This window comes from Triticum aestivum, chromosome 2A (genome assembly GCF_018294505.1).
Source record: "Triticum aestivum cultivar Chinese Spring chromosome 2A, IWGSC CS RefSeq v2.1, whole genome shotgun sequence".
Classification (NCBI taxonomy): domain Eukaryota; kingdom Viridiplantae; phylum Streptophyta; class Magnoliopsida; order Poales; family Poaceae; genus Triticum; species Triticum aestivum.
Genome location: NC_057797.1, coordinates 441,686,377 through 441,706,032, shown reverse-complemented (window position 1 = coordinate 441,706,032; position 19,656 = coordinate 441,686,377).

Sequence of the window (19,656 nt, the reverse complement as noted above, 5' to 3'; positions counted from 1 at the left end):
CCATGGCCTGATGTCATGTTGCCAAAGCATGTCAGCAGATTAAGATTTGTGGAAATATTATTCTCTCTATGGTGGTATGTGGAATTTATTTTGCAAGGTCGGACACTATCCTGGTATTCAAACTCTTCTGTGATGTGTTAGGAGGAGGAACCCGCATTGCAATGCCGAAGACAACACTGCGCGCCGGACTCATCGTCATTGAAGCCTGGTTCACGGGCTACTGAGGGAGTCCTGGATTAGGGGGTATCCGGACAGCCGGACTATAACCATTGGCCAGACTCTTGGACTATGAAGATACAAGATTGAAGACTTCGTCCCGTGTCCGGATGGGACTTTCCTTGACGTGGAAGGCAAGCTTGGCAATACGGATATGTAGATCTCCTCCCATTGTAACCAACTCTGTGTAACCCTAGCCCCCTCCAATGTCTATATAAACCAGAGGGTTTAGTCCGGAGGACACAATAACAGACAATCATACCATAGGCTAGCTTCTAGGGTTTAACCTCTCCGATCTCATAGTAGATCAACTCTTGTAATACCCATACCATCAAGAATAAATCAAGCAGGATGTAGGGTTTTACCTCCATCAAGAGGGCCCGAACCTGGGTAAAACATCGTGTCCCCTGCCTCCTGTTACCATCCGCCTTAGACGCACAGTTCGGGACCCCCTACCCGAGATCCGCCGGTTTTGACACCGACACTAGGTAAATTATTTATTACTAAACAGGAGCAAAAAGCAAGGAATAAAAATAAAATTGGGTTGCCTCCCAACAGGCGCTATCGTTTAACGCCCCTAGCTAGGCATAAAAAGCAAGGATAGATCTAGGTATTGCCATCTTTGGTAGGCAATTCTTCAATGAGGCATCTACCATCCTTAGGAATTTCTTTCTTTTTATTGATTATCAAACTTTTAGGCACAAGATCGAAAAATTCATTTGTAACGAATGTTTCTTTAATGATAGCAAAAAGATTGGGATGAATACTTATGGATTTGAGATCCGCAGTTTCCTTACTAGAAGATTCACCCTTATTTTTAGGAACATACATAAGCTTGGAAATTTTAGTGGGAGGACTTGGAGTATTCTTTATGGAAGAAAAAGCGGTTCCCAAGTTGGTAATAATACCCTCAAGTTTATCGATTCTAGTGGAATCCTGATTTATTTTCTCATTAACTATGGGTTCTTTCTCTTTAATATTTTTCAAAGTGACTCCTACTTTAGATCCATATTGAGAGATTCGGTTGTGGATCTTTTTATCCAAATTTTCAATTAACTCTACGGTAGCAACCTTATTTTCAATAATTTCGAGCCTTTGCATTACATGCTCCAAAGTTAATACAGTTCCATTAACCAAAAGAGGGGGTGAGCCAAACAAATCTCTCATAGCATTATAAGAATCAAAAGTATGGCTACCCAAGAAGTTCCCTCCGGTAATAGTATCAAGGACATATCTGTGCTAAGGAGTAGCGCCTACATAAAAATTGCAAAGAAGAATGGAAGTAGATTGCTTCCTGGTAGATCTATTTTGCGCATTGCAAATTCTATACCAAGCGTCTTTTAGATTTTCTCCCTCCCTTTCCTTCAAATTTAGAATTTCATTCTCGGGAGACAACGGAGAGGATACGGGACTAGCCATAACGACAAGCAAATGGAAAAGAGGCGAACAGAAAAAGAGAGGGAGGATAGAGAGAGAGAGAGGGCGAATAAAACGGCAAGGGCGAAGTGGGGGAGAGGAAAACGAGAGGCAAATGGCAAATAATGTAATGCGGGAGATAAGGGTTGTGATGGGTACTTGGTATATTGACTTTTGCGTAGACTCCCCGGCAACGGCGCCAGAAATCCTTCTTGCTACCTCTTGAGCACTGCATTGGTTTTCCCCGAAGAGGAAGGGATTATGCAGCAAAGTAGCGTAAGTATTTCCCTCAGTTTTTGAGAACCAAGGTATCAATCCAGTAGGAGGCTACGCGCGAGTCCCTCATACCTGCACAAAACAAATAAATCCTCGCAACCAACGCGATAAGGGGTTGTCAATCCCTACACGGCCACTTACGAGAGTGAGATCTGGTAGATATGAAAAGATAATATTTTTGGTATTTTTATGATAAATATGCAAAGTAAAATAAAAGCAAAGTAAAAAGCAAATGAAATAACTAAGTATTGGAAGATTAATATGATGAAGATAGACCCGGGGGCCATAGGTTTCACTAGTGGCTTCTCTCAAGAGCATAGGTATTCTACGGTGGGTGAACAAATTACTGTTGAGCAATTGACAGAACTGAGCATAGTTATGAGAATATTTAGGTATGATCATGTATATAGGCATCACGTCCGAGACAAGTAGACCGACTCCTGCCTGCATCTACTACTATTACTCCACTCATCGACCGCTATCCAGCATGCATCTAGAGTATTAAGTTCATGAAAATAGAGTAACTCCTTAAGCAAGATGACATGATGTAGAGGTATAAACTCATGCAATATGATGAAAACCCCATCTTGTTATCCTCGATGGCAACAATACAATACGTGCCTTGCTGCCCCTACTGTCACTAGGAAAGGACACCGCAAGATTGAACCCAAAGCTAAGCACTTCTCCCATTGCAAGAAAGATCAATCTAGTAGGCCAAACCAAACTGATAATTCAAAGAGACTTGCAAAGATAACCAATCATACATAAAAGAATTCAGAGAAGATTCAAATATTGTTCATAGATAGACTTGATCATAAACCCACAATTCATCGGTCTCAACAAACACACCGCAAAAAGAAGATTACATCGAATAGATCTCCACAAGAGAGGGGGAGAACATTGTATTGAGATACAAAAACAGAGAAGAAGCCATCTAGATAATAACTATGGACTCGAAGGTCTGAGGTAAACTACTCACACTTCATCGGAGGGGCTATGGTGATGATGTAGAAGCCCTCCGTGATCGATGCCCCCTCCGGCGGAGCTCCGAAACAGGCCCCAAGATGGGATCTCATGGATATAGAAAGTTGTGGCGGTGGAATTAGGGTTTTGGCTCCGTATCTGATCGTTTGGGGGTACGTAGGTATATATAGGAGGAAGGAGTACGTCGGTGGAGCAATAGGGGGCCCACGAGGGTGGAGGGCGCGCCTGGGGGGGGGGGGTAGGCGCGCCCCCTACCTCGTGGCCTCTCCTTTGTTTATTGACGTAGGTTCCAAGTCTCCTGGGTCTTGTTCGGCGAGAAAATCACGTTCCCGAGGTTTTATTCTGTTTGGACTCCGTTTGATATTCCTTTTCTTCGAAACCCTAAAATAGGCAAAAAACAGCAATTTTAGGCTGGGCCTCCTGTTAATAGGTTAGTCCCAAAAATAATATAAAAGTGGATAATAAAGCCCAATAATGTCCAAAACAGTAGATAATATAGCATGGAGCAATCAAAAATTATAGATACGTTGGAGATGTATCAAATATAATCAAGCAGGACGTAGGGTTTTACCTCCTTTAAGAGGGCCCGAACCTGGGTAAAACATTGTGTCCCTTGTTACCATCGATCCTCAGATACACAGCTTGGACCCCCTACCCAAGATCTTCCGGTTTTCACACCGACATTGGTGCTTTCATTGAGAATTTTGTTGTGTTGTCAACAGAAGAATCGATGGCTCGCCTCTTCTGCAACAATGACACCATCTCCGGGGAGACTTTCCTCCCTGGTCAACTTTTTGTGTTTGGTGGCTTCGTGCTACGTGCCAACTCGACCGGTCACCTCGAGCAGGTCGACAGCTACGCCCCTGGTCACCAGATCAGTTTTGGAAGTTTGAACTACGTCACTGGTATCTGAGGAAACCTGATCTTTGAGGGGTTCACGGCTTCGGCCGCCGCTCCCCACTCACACGGAGGAGGCCCTTCAGATCTACTATCAGATCTCGTCCAGGGATCGACACTCATGTCTACCTCGGCCTTAGATCCAGGCCGGACTACTTCGTCCGAAGACGGGAGGGTGAACCCCGCCAGACTCTCTCCCATCATGGAGCTTCTAGCCGGAGACCTGATGCGGAGCATCCCATGGTCATCCCCATGGACCCAACTACATCTCCTATGACACCAGATGGACCTATGACACGAGCACGTGCAAGAGCTCTCGAAACTGAGGTGACATCTCTCCTCTCACATTTCCACTTTGATGCATACTCAGGTATCAAGGAGTTGGCCATGAAGAAGCCAAGGAGCAAGGAGAATCAAAAGAGGAAGATGGGTGTGAAGACGGAGAAGAAGGAGAGCTGGAGAAGAAGTCCTAGCCACCGGACGACCGGCCGGGACCGGACGTCTGGAGCCTGAAGCTCCAGCCGAACCCCAGCGAGCGGACGTCCAGCCCGTACCAGACGACAGGTGCCCCTGCACCCGAGCCAAACGAGCAGACGACCGGCACCAGTGGAGTACGGCGACCGGACGACCGGCCCCTCCGGAAATCTGCTACACCAGCATCCGAGCCAGAACGAGCGGACGACCTGCAGCCATCGGACGTCCGGCCGCCCATGAGACACCGGACGGCCGGTCCCCAACGGATGTCCGATACCTGGTTGTGTCCAGTTGCGGGCTGAGGCCCATGTACCCCTTCACTTTGCCCCCCATTTGCACTAAGACTATAAATAGACCTCTCCCTCCTCCTAGCTAGGGTGGCAAAGGATTAGCTCATATTTCGTGTGAGAGCTTTGCTCATCCACTTGGTTACCTTCTCCTCGGAGATTGCGCCTCCTACGGAGAAGATCCCCCAAGCGGATTCAAGACCCCTTTACGGGAAGAACCTCAAGACCTCCTTTCGGAGAAGACCGGCTACCTTTGTATCGTCCCTAGTTGATCATGGATCTTGTACCTTCCTTTGTGTTCATGGATCTAGCGCATGTGTGATCATACTTGGTTTGAGTGTTCTCTTGTGTTTTCCACGTGTTTTCCCTCGTTTCCCTCCTCGTGTTCTTCGTGTTCTTTGCGGGATCCGCTCCTTTCATGAAAGATCGGCCGGTTAGGGTTCCTACCCTACATCAAGACCCGAAGGCGACTACACCGTCGGCAAACCTAGAATCAAGCGGGACTCTTCCTGTCATCGGGAAGCTGGATTCACTGCTAGGCACCAACTCGGAGCTCTTGAGGTCTGCGTCCTCTATGCTCAGTCTAGCTTCTATCGCCGAACCTACTTCCGCAGTTCCTCAAACACCCGTCCAACTCTCGCTCTTAAACGATGCACTGGACTTAATGCAATCCCTCGCCATCACGGAGGTGTCACCTCTGAACTACACCCAGTTCGAACTGGGGGTTGAGACTAGGGAATATTATGTCCCACCCACCACCCACTTAATAGCCACTTTCGAGGATTTAACTAACATGCTAGACTATGCCTCTGAAGACATCGATGGCATGGGCGACGATGTCGAAGCCGAATCAGGTCAAAACCCACCCATCACCGGGCGTTGGACGGCCACTTCTACCTACGATGTATACATGGTGGACACCCCTGAGAAGAAGGACGACAATGGCACTCAGGATCTAGATAAGGATAACCCCGTCGATGAACCACCAAAATGCCAGCGTCATCAGCGTCGCTCCCGATCACGTCGAGAGAGGGAGAGGAACATCGATACCGGAGACAATGATACTCGGATAATGCCAAAGACCCCGCAAACCCCGTGGAGCCTGCTCTCGAGCAGGATGAAAGGGAAGAAGGTCAATTCAGCCTCGAAGAACTCGCCGATCACGAAGATTCGGAAGATGGTAACTACTTACCTGTCTCTAAAGAGGATGTCAGCCTCGGTGACGAGGACTTCATCATCCTAGAGGAACCCCTCAAACAAGAATGCTTCAAGTGACAACTCATCGCCACCGTGCGAAGGATGAAAAAGAAACAACAGCAGATTAAAGCCGAACAGGACACACTCAATGATAGATGGACTAAGGTCCTAGTCACCGAAGAAGGATATGGCTTTGAGCGCCCAACAAAAATTTACCCAAAACACAGGCTGCTGCCACAGTTCTACGATGAGGCCCTTGCGGAAATACCGTCAAAATATAATCAGGGTGATCAACAGGACCGACCACCACATGGACGGGACAAAACGGCTAATTATGCCGAACGCCGGCCCGCGCCCCCTCACCATAGCGGCAAGGAGACAGCGGCTCCGGGATACACATAGGACCTACATTAGGATCTGACTAATAGAGCCGGCTAGACAAGATCAATCTATGGATCAAGAGGGACGTGCACCCATGCGAGATGACGGCTATCAAGCCTAGAATGACATACATAATCAACTCGAGGGTCAGGACCAAACACAGATGTCGTCCGAGCTTCGTTGTGATGTCGCCCGATACAGAGGCGTTGCACACCCCATGTGCTTTACTGACATGGTAACGCAGCACCAATTTCTGGAAGGGTGCAAACCCGTGAACATCGAGGAGTATGATGGAATGACGGATCCGGCCATACGGATTGAGGATTTTCTTCTCCACGTGAAAGGATCGAGAAGAGGTGTCTAGAGGGGGGGTGATTAGACACTAAGTGCCAAAAGTTGCAATTTTTAATATTCTTAAGTTTAAGTGGAGTTTAAGCACAAGTTTAACAAACACAATACATATCAAGCAAGCATGCAATGAGTATATGAGCAGCGGAAAGTAAAGCATGCAACTTGCAAGAATGTAAAGAGAAGGGTTTGGAGTATTCAAACGCAATTGGAGACACGGATGTTTTTGTCGTGGTTCCAATAGGTGGTGCTATCGTACATCCACGTTGATGGAGACTTCAACCCACGGAGGGTAACGGTTGCGCGAGTCCACGGAGGGCTCCACCCACGAAGGGTCCATGAAGAAGCAACCTTGTCTATTCCATCACGGCCGTCACCCACGAAGGACCTGCCTCACTAGCGGTAGATCTTCACGAAGTAGGAGATCTCCTTGCCCTTACAAACTCCTTGGTTCAACTCCACAATCTTGTTGGAGGCTCCCAAGTGACACCTAGCCAATCTAGGAGACACCACCCTCCAAGAACTAACAAATGGTGTGTTTATGATGAACCCCTTGCTCTTGTGCTTCAAATGATAGTCTCCCCAACACTCAACTCTCTCTCACAGGATTTGGATTTGGCGGAAAGAAGATTTGAGTGGAAAGCAACTTGGAAAAGGCTAGAGATCAAGATTCATATGGTTGGAATGGAATATCTTGACCTCAACACAAGTGTAGGTGGTTCTCTCTCAGAAAATGTGTATTGGAAGTGTAGGTATGTTCTGATGGCTCTCTCCACAAATGAAGAGTGGGTGGAGGGGTATATATAGCCTCCACACAAAATCTAACCGTTACACACAATTTGCCAAACTCGGTGGGACCGAATGGTTAAACTCGGTCGGACCGATTCAGCAAACCTAGTGATCGTTAGGATTGTCGGTGGGACTGAGATGCAACTCGGTAGGACCGATATGGTTAGGGTTAGGGCATAACGTAATCTCGGTGTGACCGATTACACAAACTCGGTGGGACTGATTTTGGTAATAAGCTAACCAGAGAGTTGGTCAGGCAAACTCGGTGAGACCGATTACACAAACTCGGTGGGACCGATTTTGGTAATAAGCTAACCAGAGGGTCTGCATTGTAATCTCGGTAGTACCGATTGCTCAAACTCGGTGAGACCGATTTTGGTAATGGAATACACAGAGAGATTACAATCCCATCTCGATGAGACCGAGATCCCTATCAGTGAAACCGATTTGCTAGGGTTTGTGGCAGTGGCTATGACATCTGAAACTCGGTGGCGCTAGATAGATAGAATCGGTGGGCCGAGTTTGACTTTTGGTTTAGGTCATATGTGGATGTGGGAAGGTAGTTGAGGGTTTTGGAGCATATCACTAAGCACTTTGAGCAAGCAAGCCATTAAGCAACACCTCATCCCCTCTTGATAGTATTGGCTTTTCCTATAGACTCAATGTGATCTTGGATCACTAAAATAGAAAATGTAGAGTCTTGATCTTGAAGCTTGAGCCAATCCTTTGTCCTTAGCATCTTGAAGGGGTTCCACATCCTCTAGTCCATGCCACTCCATTGTTGAACTTATCTGAAACATACTAGGTAAAAGTGTTAGTCCAACAAGAGATATGTTGACATTAATTACCAAATCCACCCAGGGAGCACTTGTGCTTTCACCACGTTAACATGGCTCGCGGAGATGATCTCCATGCCATTAAATATCTCCCTTTAAAGATGAAAGGACCAGCACGACACTGGTTGAACAACATCCCAGAGAACTCCATTGGAAGTTGGGAAGACTTAGAGGATGCTTTTCAAGCCAACTTTCAAGGCACTTATGTCCGGCCACCGGATGTTGATGACCTGAGTCACATAATTCGGCAACCGGGAGAGTCAGCTCACAAACTGTGGAATCAGTTCTTAATTAAAAAGAACCAAATCATGGACTATCCAGACGCCGAAGCCCTAGTGGCATTTAAGCACAGCGTCTGTGACGAATGGCTCGCCCGACACCTCGGTCAGGAAAAGCCGAAGACTATGGCAGCTCTTAACCCCGGCACTTCTGAGGCCAGGGACGGCAACAGCAGGCCACGGCGCAACAGAAACAAGCGTTGGAACAATAACGAAGAAATAGAGGACATGACAGTAAATGCCGGATTTAGTGGCTCCAAACCCGGTCAGTAGAAGAAGTCGTTCAAAGGCAATAGGGATGGTCCATCCAACTTGGACAAAATACTCGAGAGACCCTGCCAGATTCATGGCACCCCTGACAAGCCTGCTAACCACACCAACAGAAATCGCTGGGTCTTCAAGCAGGCTGGTAAGTTAAATGCCAAGCACAAGGGAAAAGGACCTCAAAGCGAGGACGATGACGAACCTCGCCCACCAAACACCGGGGGACAAAAACAATTCCCCCACAAAGTTAAAACGGTGAACATGATTTATGCCACTCACATCCCCAAGAGGGAACACAGACGTGCATTATGGGACGTCTACGCCGTAGAGCCTGTCGCTCCAAAATGTAATCCATGGTTGGCTTGTCTGATCACCTTTGATCGCAGGGACCACCCAACCAGTATCTGTCATGGAGGCTCGGCGGCCCTGGTACTCAATCCTATCATCGATGGGTACCATCTTGCTAGAGTCCTTATGGACGGCGGCAGTAGCCTTAACTTGATCTACCAGGACACTGTTCGTAAGATGGGTATCGACCTGTCAAGAATCAAGCCTAGTGATAACCCACAAGTATAGGGGATCGCAACAGTTTTCAAGGGTAGAGTATTCAACCCAAATTTATTGATTCGACACAAGGGGAGCCAAAGAATATTATCAAGTATTTGCAGCAGAGTTGTCAATTCAACCACACCTGGATAACTTAATATCTGCAGCAAATTGTTTAGTAGCAAAGTAATATGATAGTAGTGGTAACGGTAGAAAAAGTAACGGTAGCAGTTTTGGGGTTTTATAGTGATTGTAACAGTAGCAACGAAAAAGTAAATAAGCGGAGAACAATATATGAAAACCTCGTAGGCATTGGATCGGTGATGGAGAATTATGTCGGATGCAATTCCTCATGTAAAATTTATAACCTAGGGTGACATAGAACTAGCTCCAGTTCATCAATGTAATGTAGGCATGTATTCCGAATATAGTCATACGTGCTTATGGAAAAGAACTTGCATGACATCTTTTGTCCTACCCTCCCGTGGCAGCGGGGTCCTAATGGAAACTAAGGGATATTAAGGCCTCCTTTTAATAGAGTACCAGACCAAAGCATTAACACCTAGTGAATACATGAACTCCTCAAACTACGGTCATCACCGGGAGTGTACCCAATTATTGTCACTTCGGGGTTGCCGGATCATAACACATAGTAGGTGACTATTGTCATGCATCTAAGATTGACAGTACAATGGGGGTAGGTATGAGGAGGCAAGATCCTAGCTATGGCAAAGTTGTACACACGAGTTTTACGAGTTCAGACCCTTCGCGGAGGAAGTAACAGCCTTACGTCTCGGTGCCCGGAGGCGGTCGACTATATTATGTGTGTGTGTGTGTGTGAGTGTGTGTGTGTGTGTGTGTGTGTTACAGGGGGTGCGAACCCTTGTCCCAGAGGAGGGGGTGGCTTATATAGAGTGCGCCAGGACCCCGGCCATCCTCCGTTACCAAGAGTTCAATGTACATAAAGAGGAGGCGTTACTGATAACGCCAGCCTTAAATGCCTTAATGGCCTTAAAGACTACAGAGTGAACGCTTGTCGTTGCTGTTCTGGATGACTCCTGGTCTTCAATAAGTCAAATGGATTCTTGTATGGTTGAGTGGTCGAGTGACCTCAGGAAGGAGGGGTCTCCGAGTAGCTGGTAGGTCGAGTGGATTGCACTCGACACCTTTGTTGGGCCTCCCTGTTGTCTCTTGAGCTTCTTTGCTTCTAGGACAGTGATCTTGGATAGGGCGTATAGGTCAGGCCTATGACCCTACCCCAGGTCTATGTCATCATCATTAGCCCCCGAATGGATTGAGGTCCGAGTGAAAAGAAGGTTGAAGTTGATCTTGCTTTGACTCTTGTGTTTCACAACTATTCATTTTTGAACGGAGGCCAGTGTTGGAACTTCAGCTTCGTTTCAGTCGCCTTGATCGATTCAGAAGTTGCCGATTAGATTTGTAACGTCATTTGTCGAGTGTTGTTTTTGACGTGAAATCTTTGGCGTGATTGGTTATGGCGTATCCCGAATTTTACGGGATTCAAAATTTCGGGGAAGCGCGCGGGGCGGAGCGTGCCGTCGTAAGAGGGGTGGATAAATAGGAACGTTTCGGTTTCTATGCCACCTTTTTCGCCACGTATCCCGCGCGCAACTATTGAGGGATTTGACAGGATCGCCCGGGCCCGTGCGTCAGCCACTCGGAAGTGGGCCTTTAAAAGTGACAAGGCCGAGGCGCTTGCACTATGTGCGTCCATTCTCCTTCTTCTCCCTCAATCTGTCCACCGCATCCGGCTCCTCCGCTCTTGACGCCGCCGCTCCGCCACCATGGGGAAGGAAAAGACGGTGGCGCTAGAATGCGCGAAGGTGACGGGGGCGGCGAAAGGCAAGAAGATGAATTGGGGGTCGTCATCGCGGTCGGGGCTGCTGTCGGGTTGGATCCAGGGCGATTGGATCCGATCCTCAATTCGGCAGGAAGATTTGGATGAGCTGGCTGAGTCCGGGCTGACCGTCCATAAAGCTGCATGGTTACCGGAGGGGGAGACGGAGCCGTAGCCGTGACCGGGTGAGTGTGTTCTTCTCGCCACCCATGTCGATCGCGGTTTCTCGCTTCCTCCGCGCCATTTTTCTGGGGTTTCTTGAATTTCTTCGTGGCCCAACTCCATCATTTTTCTCCCAACACCATCACATATCTTGCCGTGTTCATGTCTATGTGCGAGAATTTCTTGGGGTGTCGACCGCATTGGGGTCTTTTCAAGCACATTTTCACCATCCGCTCCCAAACGGCGAAGAAAGCAAATTCGACGGACAAGAAACCCCACGTTATCCAGATGTGTGGGGGTCTGGGTATCCAGAAGAGGAAGAGGAGCTCTTTCCCTTCGATGACTCTTCCTGAGTCGGTCAGAGGCTAGCAGTCGACCTGGTTCTACTACCAGGACATCACGACCCCAGGCCAGTAGACTGGACTTCCCCCTTTCTCCTTCGATCGTGTTCAGACTCCCTCTCCGCTGAAAGTGACCACCGCGGAGAAGGCAGAGACAGCCATGCTGGTCGAGAGGGTGGTCCAGCTGATCAACCAAGGCATCACTAGCATGGATTTGTTGGAGGTATTCCTCAGTCGGTGCATCCAACCGCTCCAGGCTCGTGACCACTCTATGTGGATGTATTCCGGAGCCGGCGACACCGCTCGGGTTCATCCAGAGGAGGTGCCGGCCAAAACAGTGGGCCAATGGCTGAGGAGTATTATAGGAAACAAGGACAACCCTAGGGGCGCCAGGAGAGTCGATCCTTTCAGCGACAGTAACCAGCCAGACAAGGTTCGGCCGTTCCAACTGATTACATTTGGGTACATTTTCCAATTTTTTTTTGAATCCGACTGATTTCCACTCGACTTCTTGTCTTGTAGATTTATACAGAGATGTACTCGATGCCCAATGGTGAACAAGCTCTAGAGCAGGATCATGAGGGCGAGGACAGCGCGGAAGAGAGTGGTGATTGGGAGTCGTCGGACGACGATGATGAAGACGAGAGCGACGAATCAAATGACGAGGAGGTAGCCGACTCACTGCCTCGCTTAGAAGATCGATCCAAGCAGCACCATGATCCAGCGGGTAAGCGCGACAAGACTGTGGCCTCAAGCGCTCAAGCACAGAAGCGCGCTCGGTCTTCAACTTCGGAGCTGGTGGAGAAAGTCACCAAGCAGCCCAAGATCAACCCCTCAAAGCCTCGGATGTTCCTGTTGCCTCTGGTTAAATGTTCTTTCCGTGTTTTCTTGCTCTGATTGATTCTTCTGTTCTGACCGAGTGGATGGTGAACTTTTCCACCCAGCCTCTATCGCGACTGATATGGATATCGACAAGGCCCCAGACAACGAGGAAACCGATGACGCGGCTACCTCCAAAGCTAGTAAGTCTGCTCGACTCGAATTTATTCTGTCAATTGCATTGTTCGTCAGTTGCATCTCTGATTTTTTTTTCTGTTTTTTGCAGCTCCACGAGACATTGACGTGCTTCCGGATGATGAAGAAGAAATGCCTCTGAGGGAAACGAGGCGGAGGGCAAGGGACCGAGCAGAAAAGCGCCTGAGGTTCAGGTTCCTCAATCGACACTGATGCCTGGGACGGCGGTCGAGCGATCCACAGATCCGGCTCGCACCAACATCACTCTCGCTATCCCGCTGTTGACTGATTGCCCATCAGGGTCGGCTGTTTAGACCCCTGCTGCTCCAATACAACTCCACGCATCAGACCCAGCAGCTGCTTCGACTGCCCTGCCATCATCGCTTTTTACTGCGTACCAAACTCCAGACGACCCACCGAGTGCCGCCAAGGAAGCTCTTCTTTAGTTGAATCTTGTGATGGGGTAGATGAAAGTGGTGCACGAGGCCAGTCAGGTGGCCTACAACGTTGGCGCTACTCTGCAAACCAATGTCCAGGTTAGTTGATTTCCGGCTGATCTTATTTCTCATCCGATCACCCACTGGGGTTTGTCTACCTTAAAGTTGTATAGGTCTTCCACTTGAGTCGACTTGGATTGAGTCGATTGAGTTTTTGAACTAGTGGGGGCACGCTGAGTGCACCCACTGGGTGTAGTCCCCGAGACCATAGTTGACTGCGGGCAGTCGACTATGGTCTGAGAATCTGAATTTTCTCAATCGGCCTGGGCGGACCTTGCCGAGTGAAACCAGAACCAGTGGGAGCACGCTAAGTGCACCCACTAGGTGTAGTCCCCGAGACCGTGGTCGACTGCAGGCAGTCGACTATGGTTTGAGAACTACTTTCTTCGCTTTTTAAAAAAACTTGAGCTGGGCAGACCATGCCGACGTTGAATCAAACCAGTGGGGGCACGCTAAGTGCAACCACTGGGTGTAGTCCCCGAGACTACCGTTGAATGTTTGATGGCGGTAGTCTTAGAGTAACTTCCATTGTGATGTTCTTTTGTTTCTGTCGACTGATATGTCTTATACGTTGACTGCAGAAATCTTGTGATCTTGGGGCTCAACTTTCTACACTGAACAAGCAGCAAATCAGCCTCAATCTTGATCTGGAACTGGCCAAGAAGAACCTCAAGACTGCTCATGACGAAGTAGCTGCCATGGGAGGTAACCAATCGTCAACTGTCCATCTTACGATTAGCACTTTTTCGTGTTTTTTAGTCACTTTGAATCGGGTGACTTCACTCGAACAGATGTGCATAGTGAAAACCGTCAACTCCAAGCTCGTCTGAAGAATGTTGTTTCTTTAGAGAAAATGAAGCAGGCTCTAGAGAAGAAGGATCTGGATCTTGATGCTGCCCAGAAGGAGGCGCGAGAGAAAATGGCACTTGCTGACAAGAAGCTTGCTTCAGTCGGCAAGTTAGAAGAAGAGAACTCCAAACTGATGAATGTTGTATCTGATGCCAATCGGGAGGTCGAGCAACTGAAGAAAGACAAGGACAAGCTGACTGACGAGATTGGAAACCTCAAGGCTAAGAAGGGCGAGTTAGAATCTTATCTGGGCCAGCTTGCTGCAAAACTGGTCTTAAAGCTTGAAGGTATTGTTGTTCGACTGACTTGTTCTTGTCGATTGATAGGTCTTACTATATTGTCGACTCACTATTTACTCGACTGCGCAGATTTTGCCAGGACTTTGAAGCGGAAACTAGGCGGGTCGGGACGGATCTCGATCCCATAAACTGTCCAGTCAAAGATGACGTCACGATGAATGTGCTGCGGTTGGAATCCCGCATGGACAGTGCAGTTGCTTATCTTGCCTGTCTGAAGGCGGCGATGACTCGGGTTGATGCTGAACTCTGGCCTCAGGTGGAACTGTCTCAAGACCTTGAGTCTCTGATGGATCGACTGAATCAAATATCCGACCGAGTGCAAGAATGGAAGAAATCATCTGCTCGCTACGGTGCTGATGTTGCCCTGTCATTGGTTCGAGTGCACTGTAAGGATATCAAAGAAGACAAGTTGGCGGAGCACAAGGTTGCTAACACCAAAAGGCACACTTTCCAGTCCTTCATGGACACTTTCCTTGATGTCGTCACTCGCATCGCACACAGCATAGACCTTGACAGTTTCTGCGATCCAGCCAGTCCTTCTCCTAACGAGTGACCAAAAAACATTATGCTCCACCTTTATTTGCCTCAGAATGCCGAGTGATCGTGTAATCGTTAAACTCCTTCGGGTTTGATGCTCGAGTACTTTTGATCCGTGGTCCGGAACCTTAGGATTTATCTGAACTTGGTTTATCTCTATGTATGCTTGTGTTTGCCTTTGAGTGGAACTTGTTCTTCACTCGGAATAGTCTTTGTACTTGAGATGTAGCTCTGAGGAGGAGGTCCCAGTTGACCTACACCTCGTCGTCCTTGCAGATCAGGATGGAGCGCATGTTATACTTGTGGCGCAGCTCCGAAGAGAATGTTACAGTCGACCTGCACCTCGTCGTCCTTGCGGATAAGGATGGAGCGCACATTGTATTTGTGGTGCAGCTCCGAAGAGAAGGTTACAGTCGACCTGCACCTCGTCGTCCTTGCGTATGGGGATGTGTTTCAAACTTAGGCGAGTACTGGACTGCAGCTAAGTCCCCGAGTGAGAGGGTTGCTCACCACTCGGTAGGATTTTTCAAACTTAGGCGAGTACTGGACTGCAGCTAAGCCCCCGAGTGAGAGGCTTGCTCACCACTCGGTAGGATTTTTCAAACTTAGGCGAGTACTGGACTGCAGCTAAGCCCCCGAGTGTGAGGCTTGCTCACCACTCGGTAGGATTTTTCAAACTTAGGTGAGTACTGGATTGCAGCTAAGCCTCCGAGTGTGAGGGTTGCTCACCACTCGGTAGGATTTTTCAAACTTAGGCGAGTACTAGACTGCAGCTAAGCCTCCGAGTGTGAGGGTTGCTCACCACTCGGTAGGATTTTTCAAACTTAGGCGAGTACTGGACTACAGCTAAGCCCCCGAGTGAGAGACTTTCTCACCACTCGGTAGGATTTTTCAAACTTAGGCGAGTACTGGACTGCAGCTAAGCCCCCGAGTGAGAGGCTTGCTCACCACTCGATGGGATTTTTCAAACTTAGGCGAGTACTGGACTGCAGCTAAGCCCCTGAGTGAGAGGCTTGCTCACCACTCGGTAGGATTTTTCAAACTTAGGCGAGTACTGGACTGTAGCTAAGCCCCCGACTGAGAGGCTTGCTCACCACTCGGTAGGATTTTTCAAACTTAGGCGAGTACTGGACTGCAGCTAAGCCCCCGAGTGAGAGGCTTGCTCACCACTCGGTAGGATTTTTTGAACTTAGGTGAGTACTGTACTGCAGCTAAGCCCCCGGGTGAGAGGCCTGCTCACCACTCGGTAGGATTTTTGAAACTTAGGCAAGTATTGGACTGCAGCTAAGCCCAGCTTGCTCACCACTCGGTAGGATTTTTCGAACTTAGGCGAGTACTGGACTGCAGTTAAGCCCCCAAGTGAGAGGCTTGCTCACCACTCGGTAGGATTTTTCAAACTTAGGCGAAACGGATTAGCAGCTAAGCCTCCGAGTGAGAGGGTTGCTCTTCACTCGACAGGATTTTTTTAAACTTAGGCGAAACAAATTCGCATCTAAGGCACCCACTGGGGGATTTAGAACATATAAAAAAGGAACAACAATCATTTAGGAGACTATAAAACTGTGTCTTTGATAATCAAACTAGAGGGTATTTCTTATTACATCTCAACAGTCTGAGTGCTTTTAAGTGTAAAAGGGGCGGAGCAGCTCCGCATTCCAAGCGTGTGGCTCGTCTTTCTTGTGCTCGACATTGTAAAGATGGTACGCTCCATTGTGGAGCACTCTGGTGACAATGAAGGGGCCTTCCCAAGCAGGAGCAAGCTTGTGAGGTTTCTGCTGATCCACTCGAAGAACCAAGTCTCCCTCTTGAAATGCTCGACCCCTCATGTTTCTGGCGTGGAATAGACGCAGGTCTTGCTGATAAATGGTCGACCGGATCAGGGCCATCTCTCTTTCCTCTTCCAGGAGATCAACTGCGTCTTGCCGAGCCTGCTCCGCTTCATCTTCAGAGAAAATCTTGACTCGGGGTGCATTGTGAAGCAAGTCACTCGGTAGAACAGCTTCAGCTCCATAGACCAAGAAGAATGGAGTTCGACCAGTCGACCGATTTGGAGTTGTCCTCAATCCCCAAAGCACTGATGGAAGTTCATCGACCCAAGCACCTGATGCATGCTTGAGATCATGCATCAATCGGGGTTTCGGTCCTTTGAGAATCAATCCATTTGCTCTTTCTGCTTGTCCATTCGACTAGGGATGGGCGGCTAAAGCATAGTCGACTCGAGTGCCTTCGGAAGCACAGAAGGCTCGGAACTCATCAGAATCGAAGTTAGATCCATTGTCGGTGATGATTCTGTGTGGAACACCGTATCTGAATGTTAATTCTCTGATGAAGCTGACAATAGTACTGCCTTCAAGATTTTTGATAGGCTTGGCTTCAATTCATTTGGTGAACTTGTCGACTGCCATGAGGACATGAGTGAAGCCGCTCCTGCCAGTCCTCAAAGGTCCGAGCATGTCCAATCCCCAAACGACAAAGGGCCAAACGAGTGTAATGGTCTTCAAGGCTGATGTAGGTTTGTGAGACATGTTCGAGTAAAACTGGCAACCTTCACATTTGTTGACTATTTCTTTCGCCATCTCATTTGCTCGTGGCCAATAAAACCCTGCTCGGTATGCTTTGGCCACAATGGTCCGAGAGAACGCATGGTGACCACAGGTCCTCGAGTGGATGTCATTGAGGATCACTCGACCTTCTTCTGGTGTTATGCATTTCTGGCTGACTCCAGTTACACTTTCTCTGAACAGTTGTCCTCTTATCACCGTAAAGGCTTTGGATAGACGGACGATCTATCGAGCCTCCTCTTCATCTTCTGGGAGTTCCTTCCTAAGAATGTACACAATGTACGACACTGTCCGGTCAGGAGTGATGACCAAAACCTCCATGATCAAGTCGACCACAGCTGGGACTTCGACTTCAGTCGGATCAGTGGCACTCTTTGGTTGTGGGGGCTCTTTAGTGAAAGGATCTTCCTGAACTGAAGGTGTATGAATATGTTCAAAAAACACATTGCTGGGAATGGCTTCCCTCTTGGAACATATCTTTGCCAAATCATCAGCTGCTTGATTTTTCAGTCGGGGTATGTGACGGAGCTCTAAACCCTCAAACTTCTTCTCTAACTTTCTCACTGCATTACAATAGCCAGTCATAGTCAGGCTTCTGATGTCCCACTCCTTCGTTACTTGGTTAACCACTAAATCCGATTCACCGTAGACCATGAGGCAACGGACGCCGAGTGAAATGGCCATACGCAACCCGTACAAAAGTGCCTCATATTCAGCTTCATTGTTGGAGGAATCAAAATGAATCTGGAGAATATAGCTGAGCTTGTCACCTCGGGAGGATACCAATACTACTCCAGCACCAGAACCATTCAGCATCTTAGATCCATCAAATAACATGGTCCAATGTTCTGAGTGAATCTGAGTCGGTAGTTGCTGTTTGACCCACTCGGCGAGGAAATCTGCTATTGCCTGGGACTTGATAGCTTGCTTTGCCTCAAACTTGATATTCAAGGGAAGGAGTTCAATCGCCCACTTTGCCACTCGACCAGTTGCATCTCTGTTGTTCAGAATTTCTGACAATGGTGCGTCGCTGGCGACTGTAATGGAGTGATTAGAAAAATAGTGTGCAACCTTCTTCGTGGTCATGTAAATCCCATAAACAAGCTTCTGATAATGTCGATATCTTTCCTTGGATGGAATCAGAACTTCAGAAACATAGTATACTGGGCGCTGAACTTTATAGGCTTTTCCTTCTTCTTCCCGCTCGACTGAGAGTACTATACTGACAACTTGTCCAGTGGCTGCAATATAAAGAAGTAAAGGATCTTTGCTGATTGGGGCAGCGAGCACTGGCTGGGTGGAAAGGCTTTGAGTTCTGCAAACGCTGCATCAGCTTTAGGAGTCCACTCAAACTTGTCAGATTTCTTCATCAGTCGGTAAAGAGGCAATGCCTTTTCACCGAGGCGAGAAATGAATTGACTCAAGGCGGCCAAACAACTAGTAAGCTTCTGGACATCATGCACATGCATAGGGTGCTTCATCCGGAGTATGGCACCAACTTTCTCTAGGTTCACGTCGATCCCTCGTTCAGAAACGAGGAAGCCGAGTAACTTTCCGCTAGGAACTCCGAATGTGCACTTTGATGGGTTAAGCTTGATATCATACCCTCTCAGGTTGGCAAAGGTTTCGGCAAGGTCAGCCAGCAGGTCGGAACCTTTACACGACTTGACCATAATGTCATCCATGTATGCTTCCACATTCCGACTGATTTGACTGAGCAGACACTTTTGAATCATCCTCATGAATGTGGCTTCAGCGTTCTTGAGACCGAATGGCATGGTGACATAACACAAACACCCGAATGGAGTGATGAAAGCTGTTTTTATCTCATTGGGTCCATACAGTCGGATCTGATGGTACCCGGAATAGGCGTCTAGAAAAGACAAACGCTCACACCCCGCAGTTGAGTCAACAATTTGGTCGATGCGGGGGAGAGGAAAATGATCTTTTGGGCAGGCCCGATTGATATGCTTGAAGTCAATGCACATGCGAAGTGATTCGTCCTTCTTGGGGACCATGACAACATTGGCGAGCCACTCAGAGTGGTAAATCTCTCGGATGAACTCAGCTGCCAGGAGCCGAGCCACTTCCTCACCAATTTATTTTCTCTTCTGTATGGTGGACCGTCGAAGATGTTCCTTGACTGGTTTTACTTTTGGGTCGACTCGCAAACGATGCTCAGCTAGTCCCCTGGTTACACCCGGCATGTCAGATGGTTTCCATACAAAGATGTCCCAGTTCTCACGGAGGAACTGGATGAGCGCTTCTTCCTATTTGTTGTCGAGTGATGTTGAGATATGAGTAGGAGCAGCATTAGGATCGGTCGGGTGAATATGAATCGGCTTGGTT